Genomic DNA, 23777 nt, shown 5'->3' on the forward strand with positions numbered 1-23777 from the left:
GTTTTGTTTGGGACTCAATGTCAGCAAATCAGAATTCACGACTGTGATCAGTTAGGAACATGGCAAAATAATTTATTTCCTAACATATACAGTCTGGCTGTCAAATAATCCGTCCTGGGAAAGCTATCTGAAATCAGCAGAATTTTAGCATGCAAATTACAGGAAGTGTTAGCATTGGGAACAGCGGGAAGTTTCTGATTCGCTGTCATTTACACATTAAATGAGCTCAAACTTGCTTCATGGCAGCACCGTGCTAGGAACGTGTTCTGGTCTCTGTCTTTTTTTGGAATCACCAGTAGCAGGAAAGGGCAAGAAGAATTTCCCCTATTGAGAACAGTTCCTTGCTGGGTTTCTTCATCTCTAGCATAATTCCCTGCTGGTATAGTTATTTTATCAATGAGTAGGCAGCAAGCTCTATACCTCTCCATTGGAAAATGTCTGCACTGAGGATGAAAAGATGCTTGGTTGGCTCCATACACGGTAGCCCTGGAGCCGGGAGCTTGGGCAAGGACGGCACAGGATCTGCCTGGCTCCAGAGGTCCTGGAGACATGCTCTGCTCAAGGCACCGAGTCCTGCAGGATCTTGGCCCAAAGCCTCCCACAGAGAACAGGACCTACCCATCACTTCTGAGCACTCAGCACTGTGGCCTTGGCTTTGTCACCAAGAGGTTCACCTTTGAATATAAACTATCCCTCGGGAAAAAAAAAGCACAGTGAAGACAGTCACGTTTGTTCCACCAGGAGAGCAGCTCTGTATTCGTATCGGTGTTGACCTTGGCAAGTTTGCCAGGAAGCGATGGATTCATTTCAGATTCCATCTGTGCAGGCTGGTACCAGCTGATAGGTGCTATCATCTCCTGACTGATGCTGCAGGCGAGCACCATCGAGCAGACATTGCTGCCCAGGCAGGTGTGCGCATGAGAAATGCAACCCCTAAACCTGCCTGACCCAAAGGAGACCCCAGGGTTAGGTGGGCTCTGCCAAGCTCTCCAGAGTATGGCACATCCTGAAAGGAATATCCTCCCAGTAACACAAAAGCACTTAAGATCAGCCCTTCTTTTCTACTTCTCATGGAAAATTGAGAAGGAATTCCCCAGAATGATCAACTGTTCCTCAGCAGTGTCGTTCTCCTACTCCTAACAACTGGGTAGGACAGCAAATCTGGCCTGCAGATGTTTAACGACAACGGGTGAAATTAGATTCCATCCACAACTGAGTCTAATTTCTCTGAGGACCATGAATCTGCCACTGGAAAGGGTGCTCACAGGAGTGGATGACAGTGCTTACCCAGGGCAATGATCTATTTGTTTGATCCATATTAATTCAGCCTCAGTCCTTCTCCTTTTCTGTAGATGAGACACGCGGGGGGTTCTGAGGCTGCTCAGCGTTTTAAAGTCAATGGACATTTGACTAGAACTTGGAACTCGAGTTCTAGCAATAAAGACTCCTCCCGTTCCAGTCCTTGTTAGAAATTAGTGTCTAACATATTAAGCATTCACTGGGCAGAACGCCTGAGACAAGGAATTTCTGGTAAACACTGTAAAGAAAAGCTTGAGCTCAAGCAGAGGGTCAGTTTGCCATGGCCTGGAACCCCTCCAGGGATGGGGCAGCCACCACTGCTCTGGGCAACCTGGGCCAGGGCCTCCCCACCTGAACAGCAAAACATTTCTCAATAAAATCTCATCTCAATCTCCTCTCTTTCAGCTGAAAACAGTTCCCCTCGTCCTCTCCCTGCACTCCCTGATCCAGAGCCCCTCCCCAGCTTTCCTGGAGCCCCTTTCAGCGCTGGAAGCTGCTCTAAGGTCTCCCCGCAACCTTCTCTTCTCCAGGCTGAACAACATCAACTCTCTCAGCCCGCCCTTGTACACGAAGTCCTCCAGCCCATTTCTACTGCTAGGCTTTTTTTTACTTCTCGTTAATCCCTTCTTCCCAATTTGCCATTTCACCCTGCTTGCATTGGAACAAGGGAGAGCTGAAGATAAGCAAAATAAGCCAAACCCCCTGTAATGGGGAGGTGATGAGATCACCTACCATCTGGAGCCTGTGGTCTTCCAAAGAGGAAACTCACAAACTAATTAAAAAGGCTAAACTGCCAGCGGGGCTGAGAATAAATTGGAGATCATTAGACCTTCATTTCTCTGCAGTATCTTCCAGTAATTTTAGCTTTGTGAACCAAACAGTTTGTGGCAGGGAGGAAAGCAGATATAATAGGAAGAGGTTGCAGCCAGTCATGCAGCTCTGAGAGTTCGGAGTAGGAACTCTCATCTCTCAAGATTGTTTTATTGACTTCCATCTGCCGCCTTTGGACAGGTACAGACCTCCCAGTCACGCATTCTCCTCTCCTGACAACAGGGAAATATGGCAGTGAAGGGAAGAAGATGTCCAGATCCCAGGTGAACAGTCAGAAACTCTTTCTTATTTTTAAGCTTACCTACAGTTTCTATCCCCCTCCCACCCATGCTCACATGTACCAGAATTATAGAAAGGTTTGGGTTGGAAGGGACCTCAAAGCCCATTCAGTGCCACCCCTGCCATGGGCAGGGACACCTCCCACTGGATCAGGGGCTCCAAGCCCCATCCAACCTGGCCTGGAAGCCCTCCAGGGATGGGGCAGCCACCACTGCTCTGGGCAACCAGGGTCTCTCCACTCTCATCATGAAGAATTTCTTCTCAATGTCTAATCTAAATCTTCTGCTTTCCAATTTAAGGTCATTCCCCTCATCCCATCCCTGCATTTCCTGATCCAGAGCCCCTCCCCACCTTTCCTGGAGCCCCTTTCAACTCTGGAAGCTGCTCTAAGGTCTCCCCAGAGCCTTTTCTTCTTTAGCTTCTGATCTTTGACTCCAAGTTCACCCCACCTGCATATGAGTAATCCAAAGTAGAAAACACCACCCTGCCTGCAACGCTGACTTAGTACAGACAGAACAGAATAATGTTTCAAGTTTCATTTCAGTGACAAAATCTCTTTAAGGCTTCACACACAGACAGCAAAACCTACTGACCTTCAAGGCTGCTAAATGGACTTACTTTTTACATTCTGCCTTAAACCAAAAGGTATCACAGCAATAATTACTCCCTGCGCTCGCCCCGCGCAGCCCACTGCCTCTCTGCCGGCTAAGGTCAGGAGGCTCATCGCCAACAAACCCGCTAATGGCAATCGCACAAAAGGCAATTTCTCTTCCAGGGCCCATCACTCCATTAATGAACCCGTAAGCTAAAGAACAGCAGTTTCCAAGATTTATAGACATTTCTTTGTCTGTTTGGGGCCTATCAGCTCTAAGGAATAATTTCATTTTGCCAGACAGCATTACATCGAGATGGGCATCTACCTCGTAGAAGGTGTTTTCTTCTCCTAAATGGACATTCCATGGAATTACAATAACAAGTTAAAATTAGATAACTCCAGCAAGTGGACACCAGTGATGAAGTTCTCAATCTCTCTCTGCCACTTGATTTACCAAGTATTGTTGTGAAGGAGCCACAGAGTTATTTTTGCACCAGAGTTCTCTGGGTTGCAATCAAGGACTTCATTTTATCAGTCACTTAGCATCTGCTGCGTTGATTTCCCATTGATTTTTATCTCCGCGTAGCCTTTAAAAGCAGTTCCAGTGAAGCCCAAATAGCAGGCTTTCAAACGCACAAATATGGGCGAAGGCAAAAAGTAACTTCTGGCTGAGTGTTAAGAATTGTGGAGAAGTGGTACAAACCTGCCGTACAACATCCTTCCAGTGGGTCCAGGGAGGGGATTCTCCCTCTCTACTCTGCTCAACGTGGGACCCTGCCTGGAGTCCTGTGGCCCATCCAGGAATCCCCAGCAGAAGAAGGACATGGAGCTGTTGGAATGGGTGCAGGGGAGGCCACAAAGGTGATCCAAGGGCAGGAGCACCTCTGCTGTGAGGACAGGCTGAGAGAGTTGGGGTTGTTCACACCTAGGAGCAGCCTCCTAGTACTGAAAGGGGCTCCAGGAAAGCAGGGAAGGGGCTTTTTACAAGGGCATGGAGTGATAGGTCACGGGGGAATGGCTTTACATGGGAAGGGGGAAGATTGAGATGAGGCATTAGTAAGAAATTCTGCATGATGAGGGTGGGGAGGCCCTGGCCCAGGTTGCCCAGAGCAGTGGTGGCTGCCCCATCCCTGGAGGGGTTCCAGGCCAGGTTGGATGGGGCTTGGAGCCCCTGATCCAGTGGGAGGTGTCCCTGCCCGTGGCAGAGGGTGGGACTGGATGGGCTTTGAGGACCCTTCCAACCCAAACCTTTCCATGATTCTATGAAAAGATGATGAAAAAAGATGAAAATGATGAAAAATGGACTTGGTGCTTTCTCAGGTCTTTGCCCGATCTGCAGGCAGTCTCGCCAGCTCGGGGAGGCTTTTTAGACTTAAAGATCTCTTTTTAATGTAGTGTAAAACATCACGGAGAGCAGCTTATTGATACGGAGCAGCTCATTACAGAAAAGGTCCTGATTACGCTGGGGTTTTGTTCATTTTGCTGGTCTTTAAACAGCAATTCTTAATGCTCCATGTGAGAAGCAATCAGTTTATCAGAGGGAGGAGCACTGAATCATCCTGCGTGACAGGAACTCGCTTGGCCTCTTGGTGAAAACGGCCATAACCTCATCAAAGCTTTTCAGGAGCAATGATGAAAAGCGCTAATAGGAATTAGGTATTTAAATTGATGACTCAGTCAGGATTATTCAGTGATGGGCTGAAATGTGTTTTTCTCAGATGTTTGGGCCCCTCTGAGGGCCACAGAGGCCCAGAACAAACACTGGAGATGAGAGAAGTGGAAATTCTGCGTGACATCGCTTTTTCACCTTTGGAAAGATAGGTTTTATCTACACACAAATGAATAGGACTCTCACTCCAGGGACTCTGCTCTGTTTTAAGAGCTTTTCTTGTCTTGATTGTAATGTCATCTGAAAATGGATCCATGCAGTTTTATTCTCTCCCTTCCATTAGTCCTACCCTTGCCGCTGACTGAGTATGGGAGCGGGATCTTAGGAAGAAATTTTTCACACTGAGGGTGGTGAGGCACTGGCCCAGGTCGCCCAGAGAGGTGGTAGAAGCCCCATCCATGGAAACATTCAAGGTCAGGTTGGATGGGGCTTTGAGCAACCTGATCTTGTTGAAGATGTCCCTGTTTCTGCAGGGGGTTGGACGGGATGACCTGTAAAGGTCCCTTCCAACCCAAACCATTCACAGAATCACAAAATCACAGAATCGCAAGGTTGGAAAGGACCCATTGGATCATCGAGTCCAACCATTCCTAACACTCCCTAAACCATGTCCCTAAGCACTTCATCCACCCGCTCCTTAAACACCTCCAGGGAAGGCGACAAATCTGGACGATCTGGAGCAAGTCACAATACTGGGAGGTTCTTCCAAATACAAATCCCATTTCTTTATGAATTCATGCCATTTGGGGACCGTATTAGTCTGGCTACCGTTGCTCTGTAATTTATGTTCAGGCATAATCTTGAACATCTAAAAGGAGAAATATTTTATTTTCAAAGGAAAGCGAGCAATTCATAAAACATTATATGTTGACATTTTCTGGGGAATATAAAGGGGCTCATTGCTCTGATTCAGGCCCTATTTGCATAATTTTTCCTTCACTCACCACAGGTAAATCATGGTTAAATACTGAAGCATTTATCACCTGTGTATTTTCAAGCCAGACTTTATATGAACATAAAAGAGAGGGACACACTTTCTCAAGCACATGCATCAAACTGCAGAAATCTTCTGGCACTCATCTGGCTCTGCACTCACAAAATTAAGAGCACGGCCAGCTCTGGGTATGAACACCTCTCTTTGGAGGAAATTTGCGCTAGGAATATTTTCCACACGGCTGCTTAGGAAGGTCCCAAAGCAAAGCTCCGCACATAGCTGAAGCGGTGCACGGGCTCACGATGCCACCTGCATGGTGCTGAGCTGCCCCACGGACGCTCAGGGAAACTCTTGCTCAGAGAGGTGGTGGCTGTCCCATCCCTGGAGGAGTTCAAGGTCAGGTTGGATGGGGCTCTGAGTAACCCGATCTAGTTGGAAGATGTCCCTGCTCAGCACAGAGGGGTGGGACTGGATGGGCTTCATGGTCCCTTCCAATCCAAACCAATCTATGATTCTATGAAATAAATAGCAAGGAAAAGAGTGTTTGGATGCTCAGTCACCCACAGCAGAGCCCCTGCTCTGCCAGCTGACACATTGCTATCCAGGTTTACTGCTCTGTAATGTCAAGACATTTAATTTGGCTTAGAACTACTGGCTCCAACCTCAGCTGATGGAAAGGGAGGTGACTTCACAGCAGATGCAGATGTGGGGATCACATCTCATTGTTCAAGTTCCCGTTCAACAACTCTACAACATGTAAATGGTAACAAATTAAATATATATATATTACAGAGTAGAAGCTTTCAGCCTTCCACAAGTGAAAACATGACAGAATAAAACGTGTCTGTTGTTCCACTGTCCACTTTCATTCCAACCCCAAACTGTGAAGGAGCGACAAATAAATAAGTGAACAGGAGGAACACTATTCTTCATCACATAACATCAAACATTTTCCCTTGCCTCATCCTCCATTTTCCCTTCTGTTGTCCTAATAAATAAAATAATACTTTGGGGATTTAGAATTACAAACAAACCATCTCCGTATTTGGCTCTATCCTCTATAACGATGCAGGAAGAAGGTGCTGTTACTCAATAACTCACTGTACACAGAAAACGCATACAAATTATTGCAGCTGTCGCTATCACAACTTCGGAGCAAATGCAGATGGCATGAAATAATATTCACAAACAGCTAATAGAATTTTAATGGCTTTGAAAAGAAAATAAAATGAAAGACACTGTATTTACTTGCGATTCGAAGGGAATTTATAGCGTGCCAGTGCAAGTAACGAGTCACTTTGGACCTTGCGTTCTCACACATTCAGAAGTGGGCAAGTCTCTCTGGGTTTTATTTATGGGAAGTTTAAATAGCAATCATAATTTGTGAAATATTCAAGGCTGCATCTGCATAAAGTATGATGCTCGCATTATGCAAATGTCATGTATGATGAATGAAATGCATCAAATGTCTTGAGGACACCCAGATGTTAAGCCTACCAGGATGCCAGGAAACATGGAAGGAGGTGAGGAACATGATTTCTTCTTGAGCTAATTGATTTTCATGTTCTAGCATCACCTTCTAAATACTTGCAATCAAGAAGCAAGCTACAGTCACAGTTCACTTGTTGCGGTTGTCTTTTCCAATCATCGTTCTCACTTCCCTTTTCCCAGCACAGCCCAAGAAGCAACACAGCCTTTTAAATGGTTAAACAATTTCCATGTACACGCGGCGCCTGAGTGTGAATGCTCACAAGTTAAGCACGATGTTTGGAGCTGTTCTTTCTTTAAAATTTCTGTTCTATGGTCAACAAACCAGGCAGAAAGGCTCTGCTACAGCTCCCTGTTACGGGCAGGCACGTATGAGCATTGAGGATGGTGGAATTCCAGTCCCGGCACCAAACAACGGCCCAAGAACCACAATATTGCCGTGGCTTTGCCTTGTAGATTTGAGAGTACAGATCACAATGATCCATACGTGCTGAAGAGTGAACTTCAGGATAAAGCCTGTCCTACTAAAATGATCCAAAGCTGTGCCTTTGGCTTTCTATACGTTATCCCCACTACTGAGCCCACAATGAACCACGATCCTATCTTTTGTTGAGCTGTTCACTGTGCAAACAACAGAAAACAGAACACCAGCAGCCTTGTCTCACGTGTAAAAGGCTTCTGTCACACAGCAAGGTCTGTCAGAGCCAAAAAGCTCTGCCCTGGTGTCCCAGACCTGGAAGGAATCATCTCTTGATTGCCATGAAATTCTCAAGGTGCGAATCAGTTCTCAGATAAAGACCGTTCTTCTCTCGTATCATACACAAGGCTGACCAGCAGGACCAGGATAAGGGCAAGGGCTTGTATCATTTTTACTGGCAGGATAGTGACAAATAAATCGTTAATAATCAAAAATATTTGAAAAAACTTCTAGTGCTCCTCCTCGTCTTTGAGGCAAAGAGGCAATGGCCAGATTTCTATCTTGATTTAAATGAACAGGGGACGCCAGTCTAGCTTTTCCATATGGTGGAGGAGGATGTGGCTGCAGCAGGTGGGACACAGAGCAGATGTTAAACACGTGTTAGGCATTTACACGCCATGAGGATCTGCCTCAGGCTGTATTCGCTAAAATCATGAATGTGCCAACAGTGGGAGCAATCCTGCTTTGACCCAGAGGGAAAAGATCGGGGGTAAAAGCCTTACAAGTAATTAAGTAATCAACAAACTAAACCTGTGCTTTAGTCTCTCCTGACCACATCCAGAGTGCTCAGCAGTGGTGCTGTGCGAGACGGCTGCAATCACGCCGGACCATCAATGGGATCCATCAGGTCAGGACCTCTACAGAGTATCAAAGCCATGTGCGTGCCTGAGCTCAGGTGCTGGGGCAGAGCACATCTCCAAGCTGCATCCCGAGATCTACGATCCAAAGTCATTTATTTTTTTAACTGAGGCTTTGAATAAAATAGAATAAGCTCATAATTAAGTTAGAAATGTAAATCTCAGTTAACGTCAATGATGCTGATCTTATTGATATGGCAAATCAGTAACTGTCTTGAAATGACAGATTAAAACTGATAAAAATAATTTTACTATTGAGCACATCATTTGATGTTGTAAAAATGGAATTGGTGAAAGCCAGTTAAAATGATGACTATTGAATCTGTTCACAGTGATGGATAGCTTTTAAATGCACGTAACTTGCCCACAATCTGAAATTCATAATCATTTTTGGTAATGTCCCCAGTAAAGGAACACTCACCCATAAATACACATTTTTGTCTGACGGGAAAAGTCTTCTACTCTAAATAGCAATATATAACCTCACATTCTACTCAGTTTAACTTCAGGAGAGTGATGTGTGTGTGCTGTACTTAGCAGACGGCAGGTTATACGTCAGCCGGTTCCCAATCAGCTCTTGTTTAGCCTGAGACTTTTGTAAAGCCCATCAGGACTCAGCAATCCATATGGAAAAGTAAAGTCAAGAATATAATTTTTCTTGCCCCAGATGCTATCAGACAAAGTGATTAAAACCACATCAGTCATTTGATGCAATAGGAATACTGCCCATGGAGCGGGTGGCTGCAACAGGATCAATACCTTCTGTTTTATAACAAAAACTAAACGCTTTGGCTTTGCTTGCAGTTTTTCTAGCAGCGAGGGGCTATTATCCAGTGCCTGCACTCAATTCCATTGACACCCACACTTAAATGTTATGGATTCCCAAAGAGTTCATGCAAATTCACGTTACATCTGTCGTTAAAACACTCTCTCAAGTCTCTTTGGGAGTCAGAGCAATCGCGGTTGTGTGTGAGTAAAGCGAGCACAGAGTTTTACAGCCAGTTTTGGCTTCTAACAGCTTCCGACACAAGATTTACTTTGCATAAATACTGACGCAGCAGCCAGGAATGGGATGGAGCGTCTGACCTGCCTCAGTTTCCCCGCAGCTGAACGGGGATAAAAACGCTTAGCCATGGTGTCCCTCAGGAAACTGTGGGGATTAGCTGGTTAATGTGTCTTAAGAGCCCCAGAGATGGAACATGCTAAGTGAGTGGAAAGCACAGTTATTAGCTGATCCCTCCCCGTCCGAGCAGCATTGCTCCCCACAGCCCCTTCCTCAGCGCTTTGCTCCATCTGCTCCTGCACGCCCTGCTGGAGCCCGACCTCTCCTAGTGAGACAGTGTCCCGCAGCCCACAAACCATCCCTGATATCAAACCTCAGTGTTCCTGAGTTAATTCCAGCCCATATTTCCTTGCTCTACCCTCACGTTTGCCTCTCGCATCTGATTGATCATTAATAACGCATACCAGAATATATAGTGGTAATAACATATCAGCACATGATATTGTTCTTCTTTGACTTGGGACTTCCTCGCTCTTTGCTGATTTGTGTTGCAGCTCTCCTTAATGTATTTCATGTGTGTGAGGGGGGATTTATACTGCAGCGAACCACAGCGCCGGCTTTAATGCATCTCCTTCCCTCGCCTCCTGCGAGTGCATGAATCTTCCACCCCCCAACGCTGCGCTGATATTAAACGCATTATTCTGGTTTGATTGAATACTAATGAAAAGAAATTTCTTTAGCGAGTTACTCCTTTCTGCCGAAGCTGAACGGGAAATACAGAGAGAGGAAAAAGGGGGGGAAATGGATCAAGGGCTGAACTAGAGTGACCATTTTCACCTCCATTAGCAGTTTTATGCGAGATATGATAAATTTTAGCGTCAGAGGTGCAAATTCCAACATCTGCTCTGTCTCTGCCTCACAGACGTGTTGACAGGTGTAGTCTCCTCCCTAGCATTGCTTGGGAGCTAACAGATGGACTGGCAGCAGTAAATAAAGGGTAAATCCCACCGGCGGTGGCAAGGGGCTCCTGAACTTTTCCTTTGTTTTCCCTCATTTGATTTCACATCTCTAGGCTCTGTACTCACTGTCTATAACAGCATTTAGGAAGGAGTTTCCTTCTCTTTAATCCTTTCTCTTATCTCCCTTGAGAAGATGAAAGCTAAATGATGTTAATCTGTCCAATATTTCTGATCGTTATGAGTGCGGTTGAAAATTACCACCCTGGCTGGAAATTAATTGATGTTGGGGGGAATATCAACACCTGAACATTACTTTTTTTCTCACACATTGAAGGACAGCGCTCTGCAGGTCCAGAATTCAGCGTACGACCAGAACTGGTGAAACAGAGCACAGAACAGCCCTTTCCAGATCATGGTGCATGGAATAGGAGAAAGATCTCTGGGATTCGGTCATAACGATGCAGGAAATTTTGTTCCTTCCCAATAGAGCCAGTTTTTCTTGGATCTCCCAATTCCTCCTCAGCTGCTGCTGATATTTATAGCACTTGAGCATTACAAGCAGAAAGAAAGAGAATCCTGGACATTCTTCAACAAGAATGAGGTTACCCACTGGGAAATAAAAACATGCAAAAGCCGCTTTGCTGTTCTTATTTTTCTGATGAAAGAAGCTAAGCTGAGATACGGAGGAATTTGCTGGCTTTCCTGTTGGCTCCATCAAGGCTGTTCCTGCATTATAAATCAGATTTTGCTGCTTTTTTTTTTTTTTTTCCTATTAGTTGTACAACTCAGCTTAAAATATTCTGTGCTCGGGAAGGTAACGATAACCTGTATGAGCAAGGCAGTATAAAGGCATTTTATGGATAACACAAACTGTTCTGCACCAAGCCTCAATAATCATTCGGGTGGTTCTGCAGAGTGGCATTGTTATGTAGTAATGCTGCCAGCACGGGCTGGCACCGGGAGGGGGGATGCGACCTGGCTGGGAACAAGGAAGCAGCAAAAAGCCCAGGACTGGTAGAAGCATCTTGCACATTTTCGAGCCAGGTGAGGCTCGCAACACTGGGGAGTCAGTAGAGCAGAAGTCAGTCCCGCAGCATCAAAAAAGAAGGACTGTTTGAGTCCCCAAAGCTCAGCAAAGAGGGACTTTGCCCACACTGGGTGAGGGTCTGGCTGTGTTCCGGCTTCCGCAGCACCTCCTGTCCCAGTCGGATGCTGAGGAGCGCCTGCGCGGACCCCTGCATGGGCGATGCTGCTGATCACACAGCCGCTGCCAAGAGGCGCCTGCTCTGCGCTCCAGCCCCAAGCACCTTCTGCGAACACCTAGCAATCCCCTGATCCCAAATCACAGCTTCCTCAGACCCCTTTCACATGAAAGGATTAGGACACGGAGTCTGCGTTAGCTTTCATAAGCGTGCACATGTCAAACCCAAACTGATCAGGAATAAAACACTCTGATGTAACTTAGACAAACATTCAGAACTGCTTATAACGCACACTGAGATGACAGACCTAGGGAAAAACTGTACCGCATTTGAACTTCAAAGCCTCTTTTCTCCCTTAGTTCCTAGCTGCTTGCCAAGACCTGGTGAGTCCAGAGAGCTGGGTTTTCTCTGCAAGAGCTGCTGATGGTTATTAGTGCTTAAAACTATTTAGGGAGATAGTGTCTCTGCAGTCCTGAGGCTCATTAGGCTGCTTTTCAGGCTGAGAAGCAGCTCTCCAGAGCAAAACTATTTGAACACAAAACTTAAGACCAAAAATTCTCTACTACTTGGCTTAAAAAATATTAATTTGGGGAGTGGGGAGGGGAGTTAATGAATTTCACACCCGTGAAGTGCTATCAGATTTTGGTGCCATCTGCTTATGCTTAAGGCAGTTTCCAAGGCAGCTTTCCTGCTCTGCGTCAAGCCTCTCCTGGTGAGAGACCATGTACGAGGGAGAAGGGTAACCTCTTCTCCGTGCTTGGTCTCCCAGGGGAGCTTGTATCAAGCATTGCAGTCTGACGCTGAATATATGTGCAGTCAATTTATAAATAGCAACAGCTTTTAACTACTTTGTTGAAGGAAAGGGTGAAATGAAATAAAATCAGAAACAAATGGTACATCATGTGGCGGAACAGATTCACCCTCTTCTAAAGGCAATTTTGCATTTGTTCTGTATTGTATTCATTTACTCTCTAATAATCCTAAAGCATAACAAATTCATGGAGGAATTACTTCGCTCACCAGACGGAAAGCGATAGAACAAGCAAAATCCTAGCAGCAACATAAGGCAGAAAGAAGGAAGTACGTGAGGAAAGTCCCTCAAAAGTCAAAGGATCTTGTCTGATCCTTCACCCTTCCTTAAATATCAAGATACCCAACCCTTGAAACTACCCAGGCTGTGTGGCTGTGTGGTTATGTTTCACATAACAGTGGCCACGGGGCTCAGTACTGCCCAGTTCAAGAAGTAATACCATAGGGATGTTGTTAAAAGCGCAGCCCTTGCTCATGCAAAAAGGACAACACAAAGCTCTTGTGGTGTCCCGCACTGGTGGGATGCGGGTGTTAGGTGTTATATCATATCCTTCAGGTATTTTTGGAAGGTGGGAGCGCAAACGTCCATTTCTGGAAGAGATGCAATAGCAGCAACAGCTCTGCAGAGGTTTGCTTGAAATGTTGTGCCTGCTGTTCTCACAGAGAGCTTTCTGCTGATGACCCCAGGTGGTACATGCACGACTCCTCCAGCACAGAATACACACAAACCTTATCTAGAGACATTAAAGAAAGCTGCTTGACATTGAAAATCAAATTGATTTCTTGCCAAGATTTCACAAGGGCATGTGTGACAGCAAATGACATGCTTAAGCCTTGCAAGAAGAAAATAAACATGTCCAATGCAAAACCCATCCGTTTCTGTGCCAGTTTGAATTATGCACATCTGTACTGATTTGACACCCAGCTTGCTTGGCAGCAGAGGCAAAGTGTGTTGCCACAAGCTGCAATAGATAAATAGGGTAGAACAGTGCTCTCTGTCTTAAATTACGGCTGCAGAGAAAGTAACTCCCAGTTCTAAGGCAACATTGTCCCTTTGTTTCTCACTGTCCTATTTGATAACAGCTGCTTGAAAAGCCACTGCATGACTTTCTTTCTGACTTTCTTTTCCCTTTGTGCTCTGGACTGAGCAACTTGGAAAACTGTTGACCGCCTTCTTTCTTATAAGCAGGATAGAATTTCAAGTCAGGCAGAAACAGCCTCTTTCCAAGGAGCCAGCAGTTTAGTGTTGAAGGCACTTTGATGGATAAGGATACCTGAAGCTCACATCCTTGCCTGCTGAGCAGGCACTTGAACATGAGGCTACCATACCCAGAGTGATTTCTTACCTTAAACACCCAGCAATCTGGGGGTCTCTCTCACCGAGCGCCTTTTCATTTCCTGGAAATCTATGTTCCAGCGTAAAAGGAGCCGTCTCAACTCCAATTTTTAAACAAAAGCAATGGAAATAGAATTGCTCGCTCTTACCCTGCTGTGTGACCCGAGGTCTCTCATCCCTTTGATGACTTTTCTCTTGAATTAGTAGTCGAAGCAGAGTGCAGACTCTTCAGGCCGAGCATCATCCTTTAACACGAGCGCATGTCATGCCCAGCACATTGGGACCACTAAATAACCCTTCCTATTTCACTACCTGGTGAACAGAAACAAATGTGTAAGTCCCTGCACTGCTTCCACCCACCAGAGATTAATGTCACTGCCACCTCCTGCCGTGCATTTTGCTGTATTAATATAAAGTTTCTATTGCACAGCAGTTTGATCCATTTGTGTTTATTTAACTCCTGTGTTCTGACAGAAGAAGATGAAGAATCTGCATAATTAATAATGACCCAAGCAATCTCACTTAATGCCTGTTCTGAAATCCCTGACTATCCTCGTTAACTAACGACATCTATAATAGCGCCAGACAGGTAAAAGACTCCTTGAGTCTGCTGAGATATTATTCAGCTGGGATTACCAACGGGGTTTTTTCAGCTCTAGCCATTAACTGGGATTGCTTAGGTCATTCATAAAACTTCTTTTACTTGCCAGGGAGGAAGCAGAAAAGCAACGCTGGAGCAAAAACTGTGCATCAGGATGGATTTCCTGTTTATAAATATAAATATATATCTTCCCATAGTCCTCCTTTGCCAACACCAAGGCAGAAAAACACTTAAGAGTTCTCCGGACAACAAGTCATTCTCCCGACAGCTTTGGAAACATCAATGACTCATTAAATGATTAATATAAGCTGTGCCTGCTGCGATACCGTCATCTCCAGGACCTTCCTCTGCCTCTTCAAGAGAAGACAAACTGGTTTTGTTGCCGGCTGGGTCTGGGTTCCAGTCCCTGCAAGGCTGTGGAGGAGCACGCACAGCATCTCCAGACTTCCAGTGTCCACTGAGCCTCAAGTTCAAAGCCCAGTCTGTGTGATCTTAGCCCAAGCTGCCCATCAAACCTCTCGCTTTGGCTCAGCTTCCCTTTGAATTAAAACCACTCTGTGGCACAGCAAACTGATCACCCTGCCAGCGAGTCTCCGAGCTGTAGCCAGCGCATCAAGAGCAGCGCTGCTTTAACTGGTGTCCTAACTTATTATGCAGCGAGCCTCAGCTGCCCTTCAGCATTGAGTCTGTACCGACACTATTTTTACTTTCATTTACTAGCAGTTTTGAAGGGATTTAAAGATCATGCTCCTTGTATGTCTCTATCACAGAGCATCAAGAAACAGGGAAATGGAATTTTAAGGTCAGAAGGCTGAAGGAGACCAGCTTTAGCTTTCCAGTCGTTCAAAGAACAGATTCAGTCCAGTCCACAGTAGCAAAAGCTCCATAGGTTTGACTTTTATGATCTTAGAGGACTTTACCAACCTTAATGACTCTCTGATTCTGTAATTTGGTTTTTCCTCACCAAGATGCTCCTGGCCTGAGCAGGTCTTTGGGCACACAGGAGGTGAGTTTGGGCTTCTGACCCCCACAGCAGCCCAGGACACTGGGCTTTAATCACCCCAACCTCAGCTGCTGCCGAAGTGATGAGCACCCATTTCTCACGGTGCAGGAACCCCACTCTCAATTTTAAACAGGCAACAGCTCCCTGGTCCAAGGTGCCTTTTAATGAGGCCATGGGAGTCACGAGGCTCTGAGTGGGCAAAGGCTTTATCTCCTCTGACGGAGTAAACTTGTAATTCCCAATATCGGAACAATGCCGGTCGCCAAATCAGATGAAATGCTTAACACGGGCTAATCAGATTCTACATTAATGAGAGAAAATATGAAGCTAATCAACACCCAGGCAGGTCTCTAGGCTGCAGGCCTATTAAACTTCATAAAAAATTAATGACTGAAAGAGCAAAATCGTTTGTAAGGGGTCTCTAGTGGCAGTGGTAGCGTCTTGAGTACTGTTCACCTCTCATTACACTGAATTAGCCTCACTTCCCAACCCCAAACACCATCTAGTGAGCAGCAGCTTCTGCTCAGCCCTGGGTAGCTCTGTTTCAAGAGTCCCAACATATTTATCCACCCTCACTTTCTCACCTTTTGCTCCACTTTCATGACGGCTTTTTCCATTTTAATTAACGACATTCGTATTCCGACAGCTTCTGGGAAATACCTTTGTTCTCCGAGGTCTGCAGGTGCCCATGGCGAGTATGGAGCAGGGCTTCTCCATTGGCTGCTCACGGGGCACAGGGTGGATCCTGCAAAACAGGGAGGAGCTGGTGTAAGAACAAGAGAAACAAAACCTGCTGCCAATACACTGGTATATTTGCTTCGAGATATTTTCCTATTTGGAAATGGATTTTTATTTGGAAACATAAGTGAGGGCAAGATTCTGTTAAAGTGAGTCCAGAGGAGGCCACAGAGATGATCTGAGGACTGGAGCACCTCCCACATGAGGACAGGCTGAGGGAGTCAGCGTCGTTCAGCCTGGAGAAGAGAAGGTTCCAGGGAGACTCCAGGGAGACGCTAGAGTGGCTTCCAGCGCTGAAAGGGGCTCCAGGAAAGCTGGGGAGGGGCTCTGGATCAGGGAGGGAAGGGAGAGGATGAAGGGAACGGTTTTCAGCTGAAAGAGGGGAGATCGAGATGAGATCTTAGGGAGAAATGTTTCACTGTTCAGGTGGGGAGGCCCTGGCCCAGGTTGCCCAGAGCAGCGGTGGCTGCCCCATCCCTGGAGGGGTTCCAGGCCAGGTTGGATGGGGCTTGGAGCCCCTGAGCCAGTGGGAGGTGTCCCTGACCGAGGAACTGGATGATCTTTTCAGGTCCCTTCCAACCCAACCCATTCCATAGTTCTACAATTCTTTGTGATGTCTGCAAGGTGGCTTTGCAGTAGTTGGAATCCTTTCAGAGCTGATGGGATTTAGTCTCAGTGCTGCCACGTCCACTGCGCCACCTCCAGCACGTTATGAATTACTAATGAGATGCAAAAATAGAGATCATAATACAATGAATTGTACAAGAGCGGAAACAAGGCAGATTCTTCTGGCTTACATTGTGTTGAACAAAATGGATACTCCACTGATAAGAGCTGTTCTACTCAAGTATATACAAGACAAGTTAAATCTGCCACGTCCAGTCCTTTTCTCGCGTGCATTGTTCGACTTCTCCCATAATTGCAAGGTTGTGCACAACAAATCACTTAAAGTGATCTTCTGTATTCAGCGTTGAGGAGGTAAAACAATCATTTCTTAGTTTTTTTGGCTGGGAAAACAAAAGGCCATTAGAAGAAACCTTAAATATTTAACACACTATGTAAATTAGATGTTTAAGTACATGCCTGGTTCAGTGAAAGAAAAGTAGGGGAGGTATGTGAAAAAGTTTGAGAAAGACATCTGGAGGATTCCGTAATCATTGGTTCTGTACATGTGTCTCAGAAGACCCAGAGGTTTTGATGTGAAACATCTTCATGCCTGATGGCTGTCAGGGGCACAGTCCCCTTCCTATTTATTACCCGGTGCAGCTGAATTAAGCACCGCTTGTTTCTTAATCAGGTTAGAGGAGACTGTCAGTAATGTCTTCAGTATTGAGACGTTTCATTTTCTCTCTTTCTGTGGTGTTGCAGTACATCAGTGGGAACTCATTGCCGGTAATGAACCTGCTTGGAGAATAGAAGTCCCACAGCTTATCAAAGCTTAATCTCTGCACATTGCACTGGAGAAAAGGCCGCATTCTCTGCTGTCCTGGACTTTGTGAAATCATTTACCTCTGCACAGATAAGTGTACGTTTCTGCCATTTTGGCGTAGCACCAGCTGAGATCCGCTTTGTTCTCTGCTCTCAGCGATGCATGAAGCCGCACAAGATGCAGAGCAATGCAAAGCGCATTTTCTGCGACCCAGCCATACTGAAACCACATAAATCTGCTTTAGAAGCAGCACCACAGAGCAGCGAGTAACCCCAGAGCACAGCGGTAGTTTGAGCTGTAGGATCCATACTAGGTTCCTATGTATTTTCAGAGGCCATGGTTGCAGTTTAAGCAATGGGTGAGACACAAACCAAACTGGGATAATGGATACACCCTTCTTCTTCCTTCCCCCAAAAGGTCTGGGACAAATTTTTGCCCAGCAGATGAGATTTCTCACCTACATAGTTCAGACTTGGGGAGTCTGTGCATAAACTGAGACTGGTTCCCACAAGCTACCAGTCAATTATCGCTGCTCCAGAATTCAAATTAATGCGCTGAAGACTCCAGGGATCTTCCAAAGGAAATTGGGGATACCCTCCTCTCACCCAGCACACCCAGTACGAGCTCAATGGCTTCCTCCGATCTATTCTCTGCATTTCTTGTCTCTCTCTATCACAGAATCATTTGGTTGGAAAAGACCTTTGAAATCAGCGAGTCCAGCTGTACCTGTCCACTACTAAACCACCTCTGAGCAGCTCATCTACTCATCCTTAAACACCTCCAGGGCTGGGGACTCAACCGCCTGCCCTGGACAGCCTCTGCCAGTGCCCGAGAACCCTTTCGGTGAAGAAATTCATCCTGATGTCTAATCTGAACCTGCCCTGGTGCAATTTGTGGCCATTCCCTCTTGTCCTATCAAATCTCCACTTGTGCAGTGCTGTGATAGCAAGCTGTGACCAAGCACTAGAATTTCCCTGGCTTCTGCTGTATAAAGTTTGTGCTATTGATGGGTTCCTCCCGAACTCATTTACTCTAAAATACTTTGGATATTATTCAATAACAGAGGTGGGATCCACTTGTCCACTGAAATACTAAGAACTCCATCCAATCTAATTATGATTTATCACCTGGACTGACTGGGGCTGGGAAGGTGGATGTGCTGGATACAAAAAGGAAAGAACAAAGCAGGGGGGCACAGGTGGTGGGAGCCTTTGATGGCCACACAGAGAATACAACATCATTAAAAGATGGATGCAGCTCTTCCTCTACTTCATTATCTATGTTGTCTCTTCCAGGGTCGCACTGTCTGCAGGGCAGAGGAAGGGGCTGTGCGATCTCGCATCAAGCGAGAAGGCAAGATTGGCGCAAAGGGCTCTGAGAAAAGGAAATAAATCAATCCCCTGGATACCTTGGATTCTTAACTTTTTCAGGCAAAGCATATTTATTGCTGCACCTCATCATGTTACTAATATTCAGTTAGAATGCAATAAGTGAAATCAGCTCATTAGAAATCCAGGCAATGTGTTCATGTAGTTTTTTCTTCTCTTTTGGGAATCCTCTCCTGTGTAAATAAGATACATAATAACCCTTCTCTGCATTTTACACGTCTGCGCCGCTTTTCAGCCATAAATGTCACAGTGCAGCATAATTATCCCCATTTTCCAGAAGAAAAAAAGAAGTACAGAAGGGTTTGATCCACAAATATGAGATGTGACAGCTAAATTTGGTTGCCCATGTAGAGTACAGTTTTCAGTCCTCCCACCATCTCCTCTGAAACAAGGAGGAATTGCTCAGGCAACAGCATCAACCCCCCCTGTGCCTACATCCAGGCTCAGATTTCCAAACGAATTCCTCAGACTGTTTACAGTTGGATGCTCCTGCCTTTGAAAAAACTAAAACTTATTTTGGCATCCAAAGAGGGACATGGGTTCTTCAAAAGGTCTGATGTTCGTCTTGGGCTGATCCTGGCACACACACTCTTAAGAGACAGAACAGTGAAAAGAGACCTGGTTCTTGGAAAACCGAAGTACAAGGTATTTTCTATGAGTCATGGAATTGTTTGGGTTGGAAGAGACAACAAAGTCCATCCAGTTCCAACCTCCTATCATGGGCAGGGACACCTCCCACATCGCTTATGCAACTGCAGAATGGTCTGAGTACAACAGGTTTGGGACAAGGGGTCTCAACTCGCAGAAGCTTCACATGGCTGTTTCAAACCTTTTTCAGGGAGCTTTTATGTGTACATACGAAACAGGAGTTTTTATCTCGTATTTAGGCACCGCCTTGTTACATCCATCAGCTCCTCTTGGCACACGCAGGCACTCAAATGCACACACAGACAGTTTAAATGCAAAGTCTATTCTCGGGATATACCAGACACAGCAGCAAATTCAAGGCACTTAAATGCTGCTCTAACCAGAATGAGTCCCTTCCGTGCTCCTGTATGCCATAACCAAGGCTGGGCTGGGGTCAGCAGCCCCAGCGCTCCCTGCTCCCCGCACCAGCAGAGACCAAGCCAGAAGCTGCGCAGAAAAGCATGGATGAAAATCAAGCTCTAGAGAAGATATAGTGACCAAAACATTAACCCTGCCCAGGAACATCTGACGATCTGTATCTTAAACTCCCACCCAAAGCACAGATGAGATGGAACACGAAGACAGTAAGACTCAACAGAGCCATAAACCACTCAGCAAGGCACAATCCTTCTCCATCCATCCCTCAAGGACCTACCAATTTCCAGATGACACTGCTGTAGCTTCAGCTCCATTCAAATTCTGAATTTATACAAAGGCATTGTAAGTGATTTTGATTTTCCAGTGGAAAAATAGGGTCTTGCTGTATCTAACCATTTGAGTATTTTAATCTTTAAATCAATACAATCCATTAACCAAATTGCTCCTCTTCTCCCTTTCTCCGTGCATCCTATCCAACCAGAATGGCTTTGCCATTATTTATTTATTTCGCAGCTCTGGTGATGGATTGAGCACTTCTGCTGGTGCAGTTCAGCTGTCGAAGGGTTGCCGCAAAATCACAGTTTCAAACTTTGAATGGAAACAAATGGCCTGTAAATGCGGTGCTCAAGAGGAAAAGGCACTCCACAAAGAGCCTGAAATGTTTATAGATTTTAGGCTTCATGCTCTGTATGTGCAAATCAGAAGTAATGATTAAAAACAGCTCTTCTCTTTGGAAAGGTTAAGTGTCTCATCTCATACAAAGGAACTCTGTGTACCAGCACTCTTAAATCCTGGAGTGAGATCAAGTGCGTGTAGTCTTGATAGCAGAATATTTAGTGATAAAGAATGAATCTCGGGGAGGATTGAAAACATGGAGAGCAGGCAGATGTGCTGCAGCACTTGGAACTGTGTTGATGAGACTGAGTTGGAAATTCACCCAACAGAGAACACTAAAAACTAGAAAACTACTCGGAGATTCATGTGTTTAGGTAAGGATACGTCCTTACCATGCTGAGGAGGTAAAGCAGCCAAGAACTTCCCCACTCCCTCTCACCAGGGGTTCCTGCTCAGTCTAGGTATGGACAGAAAAAGGGGAAAAAACAGATATTAATGTAACAGTGGGCACAAACTTGATTTATCTCCGGTTTTGGGATGCAGCAAGAGCCCCTTCAATTTTCGAGGGTAGGAGGAAGATCAGGGATGGCTTTCTCAGATACAGCCGCCAGAGACAGGCTTAGGGATGAACCTTCTCCGGTCTTAGGAGCTTAACAATTAATGAACTGAATACTTCATAATACACTTTAAAAGAATTGTGGGTCTAAGACATAAAGTCTGATCAAGGATATGGATTTGTTGGAACAGGTCTGAAGGCAGCCGCAGAGATGATCTGAGGGCCGGAGCACTTCTGCTATGAGGCCACGCTGAGAGAGTTGGGGTTGTTCAGCCTGGAGAAGAAAAGGCTCAGAGAGACCTTAGAGCAGCTTCCAGTGCTGAAAGGGGCTCCGGGAAAGCTGGGGAGGGACTCTGGATCAGGGAGGGCAGGGACAGGATGAGGGGGGCATGGCTTTAAATTGGAAGGGGGAAGATTAAGATTAGACATTGGGAAGAAATTCTTCACATGAAGTGGTGAGGCCCTGGCCCAGGGTGCCCAGAGCAGTGGTGCTGCCCCATCCCTGGAGGGGTTCCAGGCCAGGTTGGATGGGGCTTGGAGCCCCTGAGCCAGTGGGAGGTGTCCCTGCCCATGGCAGGGGGTGGAACCGGATGGGCTTTGAGGTCCCTTCCAACCCAAACCATTCCACGATTCTACGATTTCACTGAAACTGCAGAAAGACACTAAGCACTAGTTTAGGTCCAGAAACAGTAATTCTGTTCATCAGCCCGTTTCACACCCAGCAAACAATGAACTGGGCAGAGCTCTGTATCTCTAGTGAGAAATATTTTCCTTACTGGTCTGTTGGAGCTAATGAGCTAGTTTTCCAAATGAAGTCTCTAAACATGACATTAAGCAGAATGGGGAGGAGAGTACAGGGGCTGGCAAGAGTCCATAATTAATTTTCTGACATTTGGAGAACTGTGACATTGGGTCTCATCTGTCTGTGATGAAATACTCCATAGCCCTAAGGCAACTGCGAGTATTTAACCAGTCTTTGATACCCAGACAAATAACAACTTATTGTGTCTCAGACTCAACAGAAGGACAACAAAAAAAAAATGTTGAGGGCTTAAAGCATGGAAGTATTGTTATGACTGAGCTTCTCAAGCAATGAAAATCCATTTTTGGTGTATTGGCATTACAAAAGGCAGGGTTAAAACATTAAGTTCCGGCTCGTTTACAGGCCAGTACTCTGCAGCTGCTGCTTCGGATGGTACGGGTACATTAGAAGAGATGCTTTCTTGGCATAAGAAGGAGGAATTGATGGGAAGAAAGCACGAGCTGCTGAAGACTACAAGGAATCAGCACCAGAGTCTGCATCCTGGGGCCAGGCATCACTGGTGTTTGCTGCTGGGAGAGGAATGTCTTTCTGTTGGCTGCATTTAGGCTGGTCTGAAAACAAATCCAGAGAAGGACACAGGCCAAGCAGATCTCTCCGCAGTCGCTTGTCTACACAAGTGGTGTAAATTACCAGTGGATTGGCCACATCACCTAATTTTTCTTTTTCCCAGCACGAAGGAGAGCATAAAAGGATAATGCTTACTTCGTCAGTCCTGTCTATACGGATTAAGAACCCTTTGAGAGCTGATGTTCTCTTAATGAATTTAACACAAAGGCATCTTGCACCAACAGTGATGTCAAACCCCACAGGAACTGTTTGGGTTCCTTTTTTATGGAAAAAAAATGTAAAGAAAATGGCAAATGCTGAGAGTTTGTAAGTGGTAGCTCTGTGCAATCAGAACTCGATGTGTATGAGTGACCAAAGTGACCTACAAGAGATTTCCCACCCCTGACTTCAGGACAGCTGCCACGGAAACAAGGAGAGGTTTTGTGAAGGCTCCTTGGTTTTGGCTTCCTGAACGTGCAAAAAGCAGAAAATCTAGTACAGCAAACCCATTTAAACAGTGTTTAGTGAGATAACTGCAGCAGCTAATTGCCAAATAATAATAATAAAACATCTTGAAGTTGGCTAATGGATGGGTTGAAATAGTGTAATTCTTAACAGATAGCAATTAATACAGGCTTGAGTATCCAATAAATTAAGAGACCTCAGCTATTCTGTACTGGAACCACATGATGACATATTATACGATGACAGCTCTGGCTTCGAAATCAGATCTGTCTGGAATCCCTTTATTTTTATGGGGACAGACAGACATTCTCTCGTGAAAGCTAAATGAAGTTAAAGCCCTTCTGTAAACAGTTTGCGATCCCTGTATTCATTAAACTCGAAAGAAACTGTGCTGTTAATCAAGTCTTCATTTTAAAAGGATCAGACCTGGACCTGTCCTATAGCCCTCTCTCTCCCTTCCCTTTTCCAATAATCACAGATCAAGCTTGTGTAAATTAAAGCTAAATTTGGCTTTCTGTTTAATTTAGTGAGCTCTGCCCTTTTAGCCACAGTATCATTTGCAAAGTGTGACCAGGAGATCCGAGAGTCAATTTTTTCCTGGTTTTCCTTTGGTTCATCATGCAGGGTATCAAGCTTTTCTTCTCACAAAGTTTTTTTTTGTCTAAAATACATATATTTGCTTGTACCATCTGAAGCTGACAGTACGTGAGCACTCTCTGCACTCCGAAACAGCTTTGTTCCAAACTGAAAAACATGAATATTTCAAGGAGTGGGTGGGGTGTTTGGTTGTTTGGTTTTAAAGACCATT

General features: G+C 45.4%; 1 protein-coding gene across 1 annotated transcript in view; it reads right to left on the reverse strand.

The window, feature by feature from the left end:
* Window positions 1-23777, reverse strand: part of PLXNA2 (plexin A2) — a 409422-nt gene that overhangs the window by 339518 nt on the left and 46127 nt on the right. The window contains exons 3-4 of the mRNA XM_054087653.1: window positions 15929-16089; window positions 13890-14052 (exon numbers count right to left, since the gene is read on the reverse strand). The gene's annotated coding sequence lies outside the window, so the exon portion shown is untranslated. The remainder of the gene's footprint in view (window positions 1-13889; window positions 14053-15928; window positions 16090-23777) is intronic.

This window comes from Cuculus canorus, chromosome 24, assembly GCF_017976375.1.
Source record: "Cuculus canorus isolate bCucCan1 chromosome 24, bCucCan1.pri, whole genome shotgun sequence".
NCBI lineage: Eukaryota > Metazoa > Chordata > Aves > Cuculiformes > Cuculidae > Cuculus > Cuculus canorus.